This window comes from Nuphar pumila, chromosome 10, assembly GCF_984573655.1.
Source record: "Nuphar pumila chromosome 10, dmNupPumi1.hap1.1, whole genome shotgun sequence".
Classification (NCBI taxonomy): Eukaryota; Viridiplantae; Streptophyta; class Magnoliopsida; order Nymphaeales; family Nymphaeaceae; genus Nuphar; species Nuphar pumila.
The window spans coordinates 95058185-95070447 of record NC_143258.1 but is presented as its reverse complement, the minus strand read 5'-3'; positions in this window follow the sequence as shown (position 1 = coordinate 95070447).

Genomic DNA, 12263 nt, shown 5'->3' with positions numbered 1-12263 from the left:
TCCCATTGACGACGCACCCTTTGTCGTCGTCTACTGCCACTGAACCCTCCTTTGTTGTGGTCTGCTTCCACTAGAGCACCCTTGTCATCGTCTTTTATCGCTAGAGCACCCTTTGTCGTTGTCTGCTACCTTTGGAGCAACCTTTGCCTTGTATGTTGTCGTTGGAGCACCCTTTGTCATCGTCTGCTGCCGCTAGAGCATCCTTGAGACAATGATTTCGCAGTGGCAGCATCGTTGCTACGATCAACTGCATCTACCTTCTGGGTGTTTCTCCTCCACTATCGGATTACCAAAACTCGTATCGTTTCGGTGAGTTTCGTTATGCAAACAAATCGATTTGTAAATCTGAATGATAAATCTTACAATTGGTTTTACTATTCATGCAAAATAACACCTATTTATATACTAAAACAAATCGATTTGTACCTATCCACCTTTTGGGCGTTGAAAAGCAATTAGCAGGATTTGTTCTTATGAAGCAGCAACGATTTATATGTTTGAAGTAGTAACCATTTAATGTAATTATCACGATTTGTACTTAAGTTTGATAAATTGTACATCAATGTTTATGCATGTAGCCCAAACGTTATAATGATACGTACTTACTTATGAAGGTTGTGATTTTTACAACGATTTGTAAGTTTGAAGCAATAATGATTTATACATTTAAAGCATTAGCGATGTGTATTTATGAAGTTACCTCGATTTATACTTAAGTTGGCTAAATCTTACAACGATGTTTACTTATGAAGCCAAATATTGCGATGATTTATAATGTTGGTGATTGTTTAACGAATGGGATAATTTGTAATATTATATACTTGGGGAGGCGGTTGTAACATATAATAATGCGGTCAAATTTATGTGTTGTGCAGGTTAACAATGTCTAAAGCTCGTCAGACAAGAAATCCCCTGTTGTTCGATTTCATGAGACCTAATGAAATAATCTGCCATTCTCATCTATATGAGCGTTATGAAGGATACCAAAATATAATGATGATTGAGAATGATAAAGAAAGGAACAAAGCATTGGAATTGTATTATGAAGAGAATTATTCATCAGATATTGAGGCTGAAGAGCAAAGGAAGCATGAGGAAGAACTAAAGTTGAAGAAGAAGAAGAAGGATGATGAAGAGAAGGAAAAGCAAAGGAAGGAGGAGGAGGAGAATGAAAAGCAAAGCAAAGCAAGAAAGGGCAAATGAAGAAGAAGGAGGAGGAGGAGGAGGAGGAGGAGAGGGAAAGGCAAAGGAAGAAGGAGGAGGAGAATGAAAAGCAAAGGCAAATGAAGAAGAAAGAGAAGGAGAGGGAAAGGCAAAGAAAGAATAAAGAGAAGGAGTAAGAGAAGGAAAGGCAATTGAATAAGAAGGAGGAGGAAGAGAACGAAAGGCAAATGATGAAGTTGGAAGAAGAAAGGCAAAGGAAGAAGCATCAAGATAAGGAAGAGAAGGAAAGGCGAAAGAAGGAGCAGGAGGAGGTCAAGGAAGAGAAGGAAAGGCAAAGAAAGGAGAAGGAGGACGATGAAGAGAAGGAAAGGCAAATGAAGGTGAAGGAGGACGAGAAAGATAAGGAAAGAGAAAAGAAGGAGGAGGAGGAAGAGAAGAAAAGGGAAAGAAAAAAGCAGGAGGAAGAGAAGAAAAGGGAAAGAAAAAAAGCAGAAGGAAGAGAAGGAAATGAAAAAAGGAAGGAAGAAATTGAAAAACAGAGTAGGGAGCGAAGGAATAAAAAAGAAAGGCAAAGGATAGAGAGAGGGGATGAAGAGGAGAAAAGTGTGACCAAGGTACTTAAATCGATCATGTTTGTCATGATTTACTGTGATAGTTATTACTATGTATAGTGATTAATGTGATAGCAGTTACTATGTATAGCGATTATTGTGAATGATTTACTATGATAGTTATTACTATGTATAGCGATTACTGTAAATGATTTATTGTGATTGTGATTACTATGTATAGCGAGTGCACAATGATTATTATTAATAGTGATTATTGTATACATCGATGTGTAGAAGTACAAATGAGACAATTTTTTATTTGATACAAATAATATGCTATTTTATGTTACAGGGAGGTCACAAGAGAAGTAGAGAACCAAGTGAAAAGCTCAAAGAATGGTGTCAGTGTCCTGTAGTTCTGTCGTGGTATGGAGAGCTGAGTGAATATCAAAAGGATCGATTGCAAAATATGTACTTCGGTGGCCTTCTGGACCAGTATTCTTTTGAAACGTGCTGGAACACCATGACCCACCTAGTAAATAAGTGGAATAATAAGATAAACACATTTTAATTTGATTCTTTTGAAATCACTATGACCCTAGAAGATATGGCGCAGATTACGGGCCTTAAGTGTCATGGAAGTGTTGTCCTATTACGAGATTCAAACTATACTGCAAGGGACAAGTGCATGGCTCTTCTAGGAATGTCGACAGAGGAATGGAGGCAATATATTTCTGGTGGAAGCAATTTCACATCGGTAAAAGTTCAGTCTTTGTGTAATAAGTGGAAAGGTCGGTCTACTACATGTGCATCTGAAAGAGCTGACCAAGAGTTGCGCGACTTCCTTCTTTATTTTTTTGGACTTACTTTATTTTCTGATTTGTTTGGTTCGAGAATAAGTTACCTGTGGCTGCAATTCTTGGAAGACTTACATAAAGTCGATAACTATGTATGGGGTGCTGCTATGCTCGCACACTTGTACAATCAACTTTATCGTGCGAGTAATGATACAAAAACTGTCATAGTATTTTGGCCATTTGTCCAGGTAATTATTTATTACATATTTTGTGGTTATAGACTAAGATAGTTAAAGGTTATAGTCTTAGTAATATATATGATTTTGTAGGCCTGGTTGTGGGAGCATATTGTCGTCTTGCGTCCTTAGTGTGGCCCTGCGATTTGTGATTTTTCAAAAATCAGCCGGTGGGATAGAATAAATGTAAAGCAATATAATGCTAAGTTTATTTTAGATGGTCTGCAATTAAATGAGGTAAATGGTTTAAAATTGTTTACAATCATTTCATCATTTATCATTCATTAGTATAAATGGTTAAAATGTTTAGCATTCTTAAGTAATCATTGCTGTAGGATTTTTACTTCGTTAGTACAAATCGTTCTAATGTTTAACATTCCTAAGTAATGATCATTGCAGGATTTTGTATTCCTTAGTACAAATCGTTATCACATTAGCATTTAACTTTCATTAGTGTAAATTATTGTAATCGTTAGCATTCTTAAGTAATAATCGTTGCAGGATTTTATATTCCTTAGTACAAATCGTTATCGCATGTAAATCATTGTAATCATTAGCTTTCTTAAGTAATGATCGTTGCAGGATTATTTCTTCGTTAGTACAAAGCGTTATCTTTTTAGCATTTAGCATTCGTAATTGTAAATCTTTGTAATATGTAGCATTCATTAGTGTAAATCATTTTAATACAAAGCTCCCATTAGTAACAGTCATAATATATTTAGCACTCATTATTATAAATCATTTTAATATTTAGCATTCATTAGCATGAATAATTATGTCTATACCTAAACCATAATCTCCAATGTATAGGTTGTGTGAAGACCGTATGGAGATGAGGAGGACGAGGACCAAGAGATTGTTGCTCAAGCTGCGAGATTGTCTGCTTGTGATATTTGACGTTTTAGCAATTATGAAGCCGAGTTGCAGCATGGTAGTCGAGTTCTCCTACAAGCTGGCTTGAGACAGTCTACCCCAAAGCAGCCTGTGGAAGTGAGAAGGAAGATGAAAAGTGGTGGGTCCAGGGATGTTAATTGGCACGATCACTCCATAGAACAATTGGATAGCTTGAACAAAGAAGGTGTTTGTGCCATAGCGTATGATTATAAAGAACGACAATATGACCCCAACTATTTCAAAAAATATGGGGAACCCATGCATCGAAATCTGGAGATTGAGAATAAGGAACATGGAAATGTTGGGAACCCATGCGTCCCTCATGTCTCTCATCATGCTGTCTCCCAACATAGAAAATATGTCCATCGTAACCCTCCGACTATAACAACGATTCCCTTAGTTGCAGTACACGATAAGGAGCATACACATCTCATAAAAAAGAAGGTAGTCTCTGCCACAAGGTTTGAGATGTTGGAAAGGGAGAATAAGGAGTTACGAAAGCAGCTGAGACAAATGTTGTTATTGGTAGAGTTGATTATCAGTGGTTTTAATAAGATCACGGGAACCAAGAGGCCACCAAGGAAAGAGAGTTCACCAAGAAAAAGAAAGAGATGATTTGTATGTCAAAGTCCATCTGAGTCGTTAAGTGCCATAGAATAAACATTATATGATTTTTTTATCCTGATATTTCTTTGTTGTAATTCTATAATTCTTTTTTGTAAAGTGACATTCTATAAATATATAATTTTTTTTAAATAAGCGTAACACAAAAGTGTCACTGAATAAATCATTGTAATGTTAGACCTTCATTAAAAAAAAATTGAAGAAGTATTTAGCATTGTATACTACACAAATTATGAATTGCTTTTACGAGCATTCTTCATATCATGATTTATACAAACATTGATAAAAGGATGAAATGATTTGTACGTATAAGGACTTTGTACTATCATGAACGATATGTCATGATCTGAACAACCATGCCACTAAAACCCATCAAATAATCGAACCAAAATCGCTAGAATATCCTATTGTGAGTTGTCTTTATGAGCTTTGTTTAAGCGAACGATATGTTCCATCGCGATTTACACAATGACATTCATATATGGCAGAAAAGAAAACTAAATCAATCGACACGATGTTTAGACTCAGTAAAGAACAAATCGAGTTAACTTCAAAGATATAGATGTCATTGTGTAAATCGCTCTGGGACAATATCTGGTATAACGATTAAGATACATTATATGTACAACGATTTGTCTTATGGCGATTTACACTGACTGATAAAAGGCGAATAAATACAAATCTACTTAGAACCATCATTCTTTAAGTATCATAATATAAATTTATTTTTTCTCTAGCGATTTGCTTTTACGAGCTATGTCTATGTGAATGACATGTCCATCGTGATTTACACAATGACTAATTCATAAAAGGCGGAAAAGAAAAATAATAAACAAATCAACATGATGTTAAGACTTAGTAAACTACAAATCTTGAAATAGTAGCAAATCGATTTCACTGTAACGATACTTGCTATAGCAATTTGCTTGATACTGATTATCCTCACGAATTAATTTTACGAGCTTTGCGATTTATACAATGCTATATTAGTAAGAACCCGTTATTATAAATCGTCAACTCACGTTTAGCACTCATAAATAAAAATCATGATTTACACAATAATGCTATATTAGTAAGAATCGAGATTAGGGTTTGTTGTCCTATCACAATTTGCTTTTACGAATGTTTTCTACATGAACGATATATCGTATCGCGATTTACACAATAACTGATTCATAAACAAATTGACACGATGTTTAGACTTAGTAAACTATTAATTGAGGTAACTTCATAAATACAAATCGATGATTAGGATTTAGGTTTAGGGTTTAGGGATTGGGGTTTAGGGTTTAGGGTTTAGGGTTTAGGGATTGGGGTTTAGGGTTTAGGGTTTAGGGCTTGGGTTTAGGTTTTTGGGTTTTGGGTTTACGGTTTAGCGTTTAGGATTTAGGATTTAGGATTTAGGATTTAGGGTTTAGTTTTAGGGTTTAGGTTTTAGGATTTAGTTTTCGGCTTTTAGGGTTTAGGGATTCGGGTTTAGGGTTTAGGGTTTATGATGCAGAGCATCCTGAAGATCCGAGCTTTGAAGATGAATTGGATCTAAATCCAATTCTCAAGATCCAATCCAGGATGTGATCTAGGGCAGATCCAATCGTGCAGGACTATCAGGGTTCAATTGGATCTCTGACATCCCAGACCCATTTTGATTATCGTGTTACAATATCTGAGATATTTTGCATCTTTCTTAGAGATTGTATTTTTATTATTCGATTCCATTTTGGCATGTGAGGAATAGCGTTAAATATGTTTTTATTTGTAATTTTTTTTAGGAGCCAAATTCTACGGATCCGGATAGTTTTGGTGCCTTGTAGGATCTTTTGTGGTACTAGAGGGTGTATGGAGAATGCAGGTAGTTTTTATTTTTTTTCGTATTTGCATTTTCTAATGGGTTTTGTGTAGAATCCAGTTCGCTGCACATTTGGATCTGGATCAAGATGTGTTTCCAAAGGGGGTCCTAGTTGGCACCATTTTGGAGTGGACCATCTTGGACCTCATTCAAAATTCAGCCTTGACTAGTCCAAGTCAAATATGGTTGTTGGTACCTTAATATCCTTAGCCAAAAATAGTCCAGTCAAAATCCTTTTTTTAGAGCATGGCTTGAGAAGGCCATTTGCCTCTTTAATGTGGCTCTTCCCCATGCTCCAGAGCCTTTATGAGTGAACGTCGACCAAGAGGGAGGATGAGGCTTCTTCATTTTCAAAATTTGCTTTGTGGCTGGTTCTAGAGAAAGGAAAAAATGTATTTTGGTGTGGTTGGTTCTAGAGAGAAGACGTTTTTGGTGAAAGAAGAACCAAACTTCATTTTTGGCGTGGAATGTGCTCTTGTGAAGATCACCATTGGCGTGTTGGCACTTGGGTTTGTGGTTGCTGTTTGTTTGATCTACTGTTTGTGAATCCCCATTGGTGTCAGTTGCTTCCCAACGACACCCATTACCATCTTCATCCGGATATTATTCACTAGTTCATGTGTCTTCATTTTTTGTTATTTTGATCATATATGATTTGTGTTTCTCATTGAAGATTGCTTGAAAGTTGTAAGAGGTTATGTGTTATTTTTCTAGTGAATGAATAAAAGTCTTTTATGTTACGAAGTGATTCTATTGTTCACAAATATCCAGTTTTATTGGTTATTATATAACTTATATTTTTTTGTCAAAACCCGGAATCTTGAATCTTGAGTTATCAAAAATGTCTTCAAAGAAATGATTGTATCAGCCTCGATACTGGTTGGTTTCCAGCATCCTTTAGTTTCTCGAAAAGCTAAGACATTTTACTACAACTTTGTAGTTGAGACCATTTTGTGAATCGGCCGTTTGAGTCCCTGAAAAGTGTTGTCAAAGTCTCAGACTGACAGGAATCCAGTGTCACCAGTTTGGTTCAGAACACTCCTAGTGGTGTTTGGTATTTTTTTGTTATCTGGAGATTCCCTGCATAAAAATTTGTTTGTTTGATTCTGTGGAAATCTAGAATCTAAATCTAAAACTTTTATATTTTGAGTTTTAATTGAATCTTCATTTAAGTACCTCAAAAATATCAATCTTTGTTGTTGTCGATTAGTGGAAAATTTAGTTCTTTATTCAATAACTCATACCATTTTCTAGAATTCAAAAATTTGTAGAGCCTTGTAGAAATCTCATAAAATTCCAAATTTTAGTTCGTTAGAAAGGTTTGGATCCAACCTTCGATTTCTCAGTTGTAAGTTTTCACAAACTTCACCGTTTGCAGGGTCAAAAACCATATCAAACAGACTGTCTGCAGAATCTGAAAGGCTGTCATAATCTTGTTTGTCAGTCCCAGATTCGAGTCCATAGAACGAATACCGCTGAACCAAATCCAGTGATTTTAGGTTTGTTGGAAAGCTGTGCAAGTCATGCACAACTTTTATTTGGGCCACATTTGTCGAAACATTATGCACAGGTCCAAAAAAAACTATTTCTTTGAGTCCTATTCAGTCTTATTTTCGTGAAAAGCTTTTACGTGTGTCAAGATCCATTTGGATCGTGGATCGGTGCGTACCAAGTCCACATCATGTTATTACATTAGTTTAGGGTTTAGGGTGTATGGTTTAGGGTATAGGGTTTAAGTTATAGAGTTTAGGGTTTTAGGGTTTTGGGTGTAGGGTTTAGCGTTTAGGCTTTAGGGTTTAGCGTTTAGGGTTTAGGGTTTTGGATGTAGGGTTTAGGGTTTAGGGTTTAGGGTTTAGGGTTTAGGGTTTTGGATGTAGGGTTTAGGGTTTAGGGTTAAGGGTTATGATACAGAGCATTCTGAAGATCCAAGTTTTGAAGATGAATTGGATCCAAATCCAATTCCTAAGATTCAATCCAGGATGCAATCCAAAGCAGATCCAATCATGCAAGACTATCAGAGTTCAATTGGATCTCTGTCAACCCAAACCAATTTTGATTATCGTGCTATAATATCTGAGATATTTTGCATCTTTCTCAGAGATTGTATTTTTATTATTATTCGATTCTATTTTGGCATATGAGGAATTACGTTAAATATGTTTTTTTTGTAATCTTTTTTTTAGGAGCTGGATTCTACGGATTCAGATAGTTTTGGTGCCCTATAGGATCTTTTTGTGGTACTAGAGGGTGTATGGGGAATGCGGGTAGTTTTTTTTTTTTTTGCATTTGCATTTTGTGCAGGATCCAGTTCGTTGCATATTTAGATCAGGATCGAGATCCGTTGCCAAGATGCCCTAGTTGGCACCATTTGGGCATGGACCATTTTAGTCCTTATTCAAATCTCAGCCTTGACTGGTCCAAGTCAAATATGGTTGTTGATCCTTTTAATGCTCATGGCCAAAAATAGCCCAAGTCAATATCGTTTTTGGAGCATGGCTTGGGAAGGCCATTTGCCCGTTTAATGTGGCTCTTCCCCATGCTCCAGAGCCTTTATGAGAGGAGGTCGACATAGGGGAAGGGGGCTGTTTCTCATTTAAAAAAAAAATTGTTTTGGTGTGGCTGATTTTGAGGAAAAACTCCTTTGGTGAAGGTGGAACCGAAAGTTGTTTTTGGTGTGGAAGGTGATCTTTGAGAAGATCCACCTAGAGGTTGTTGTGTAAACATCATGGTTCATGATTGTTGATCTTCAAAGAGGTTGTTCAATCTATTGTTCGTAAAGCTCTGGGTGGTGTCGGCTTCTCCCCAACAACATTCATTGCTATTTTCATTCGTTCTACAAATTTGTTGGTTCACTTGTTCCTTCATTCTGATTTTCTCTCTTTTTTTTATATGTGTTTTCTCATTGAAATTTGCTTGTGAGTTGAAGTGAATTATTTGCACTGTTCGAATGAATGATTAGAAATAGTTTATGTTATTACTTGAATTTGTTGCTCACAATAACTTCCCTTTCATTTTGTTTTTTTTTCATAACTCAGTTTTCTGTCAAAACTTGAATTCCTGAGTTGTCAAAAATATCTTTACAGAAATGATTGTATCAGCCTCGATACTAATCCGTTTCTAGCATTCTTTAGCTTCCCAAAAAGCTAAGACATTTATATACAACTTTGTAGTTGAGTCCATTTCGTGAATCAACCATCTAAGCCTCTGAAAAGTATTGTCAAAGTCTCAGTCTCACAGGAATCCATTGTCACCAATTTGGTTCAGAACACTCCTAGTGGTGTTCGGTATTTTTTGGTTATTTGGAGATTCTCGGCATGAAAATTTATTTTTTTTTGACTCTGTGAAAATCTAGAATCTAGATCTAAACCTTTTATATTTAAGAGAACCGATATACCATGAAATAAAGGGTGATGATGCGTCTAGTATTAGTTGTTGCATTGTTTTGAATATACATGACAAAATTGGATATAGTCTGTTTGCAACAAATATGCATGTATTAACATGCATACCCATGGCATATGTAATATATAACTGATAGTGGTTTCATACGTACAAAATTATTGATAGTGTTTTCTTCTGCAAATTCATTTTACAACCATTTGATGTTATCTTGGAGCTCTTTGCTGAATTTTTGGGCACCAGTTTTTTTGGATGTTCCACTAACATTAGCAGAATATTCAAGAAACAATATTGAATATCATTTCTACAGTACACAACATAAATCAAATATACGCCATAAAAGAGACAAATTTTAAAAAAACTCATCATGAGGTTTAGACAATATACGCCTGATTCACCATCTTTGGTGGTGTAGCTGTCATCTTCTTCTTCCTCGACATCGATACCGTCTTTGCGATGAAACATGTTATATGTTTGATTCATGAACACGTTGTTTATAAAGGAAATATTGGTTTGTGTGTTCCTTGTTCATGAAGCAAAGCAAAGCGACACCATTCTGAACTTATGTGATGTATCATTCATATATAAAGGAAACGTCATTTCACATACTGCCAATTTTCAAAAAATATCGTTAGTTTTCAAAAAGCACAAGCAAATAAATTGCAGTGTGCATCGTTTAGTCAATGCGATAGGACATATCAAGCCAATCGTGATAGCACGTATCATTACAGCGAAATTGATTTGCAACTAAGTCTTATTTTGTAGTTTACTAAGTCTAAACATCATGTCAATTTATTTATTGTTTTTTTTACATATCATTCACATTGAAAAAAATCGTAACAACAAATTGTGATAGGACAAATCATTCACATTACCAATAAACATCGCATCAATTTATTTTTTCTTCCTCTTTCTTGTCTTTTAGCAGTCATTGTGTAAATTGTGATAGGAAAATCGTTAACATAGACAAAGCTCATCAAAGTAAATCGCGATTGTACAAATCGTTGCAGTGAAATCAATTTGCATCTGTTACTTAAATTGGTATCAAGTTGTAAATCGATTTATATTTATCTATTCAAAACATCATCTCGATTTTTTTATCGTTTTACTTTTCTGCCTAAACATAAAATCTAAACCCTAAACCCTACAACTTAAACCCTAAAACCTAAACCCTAAACCCTAAACCTTACACCCCTAAACCCTAAACCCCTAAAACCTAAACCCTAAACCCTAAAACTAAATCCTAAACCCTAAATCCTAAACGCTAAACCCTAAACGTTAGACCCTAAACGCTAAATACTAAACCCTAAACCCCTAAAACCCTAAAACTAAATCCTAAACCATAAACCCTAAAACTAATTCCTAAACCCTAAATCCTAAATGCTAAACCTACACCCAAATCCCTAAACCCTAAACCCAAATCCCTAAACCCTAGACCCCTAAACCCTAAACCTTAAACCCTAAAACCAAAACCCTAAACCCTAAATCCTAAACCCTAAACCCCAATCCCTAAACCCTAAACCTCAATCCCTAAACCCTAAACCTAAATCCTAATCATCAATTTGTATTTATGAAGTTACCTCGATTTATAGTTTACTAAGTCTAAACATTGGGTCGATTTGTTTATGAATCATTCATTGTATAAATCGTGATACGACATATCATTCACGTAGAAAATGCTCATAAAAGCTAATCACGATAGGACAACAAACCCTAATCTCGATTCATACTAATATAGCATTATTGTGTAAATCACGATATTTATTTATGAGTGCTAAACATGAGATGATGATTTATAATAACGGGTTCTTACTAATATAGCATTGTATAAATCGTGATAAGACATCATTTGCGTAGATAAAGCTCGTAAACGCAAATCGTGATAGGATAAATCATTTCCGCTTTATGTTCGTTGTTGTACAGATCGTGATAGAATACCTTCTATAAAACAATGATAGCGATTTGCAACTTTTACTTAAATATTTATATCGAGTTATAAATCGATTTGTACTTTACTAAGTCTAAACGTCATGTCGATTTGTGTACACGTGGGTAAAACCCTATGCTATGTAAAAACCTAATATAGATCTGTGTAAAACCCTATTCTATGTAAAACCCAACCTGACCCATTTTCCACGTCTAAAACCCTAATCTATTTAACCTCTCTTCCTCTTTTCTGAGGCAGCGCAACTTCTTCTTCTTCTTTTTTCTCCTCCGTCATCTTCTTCTTCTTCTTCTTCTTCCTTGTATTTTTCTTTCTTCTTTGTTCTTCTGTGTTCCTTTTACCTGTGCTTGATAGATGGGGTTTGATGTTGATGATGCAGTTGTTTCACGCCGTAAGAAAAGATTTGTATAATTTTTTATGATGATTATGGTTGTTATCTTCTATGTATGCATCGATATATTCATGACACATACGACTGCGGTGTATTTATCATGAAGTATATCAAAGCTTACGCAAAATATAATGACCATAATCATCTTCAATCGTTGTCGCCATACCAGAGCAATCACATATATTCTGCATGATAAACCTGAATCAATCATTGCTGCCATACCGAACCAATCACAGATAAATAGCGTTCCATGATGTATTATAACTAAATAATCATTTGTTTTGATTGTTCTATGTGGGGTTCTATCTAGGATGAGAATTTGAGAAATTTTGGAATCATTGGATTGAGTGTTAAATACTCCCCTGGCTAGTGATAAATGCATGACCTGAAAGACCATTTGCTTTTGCAGTACATTT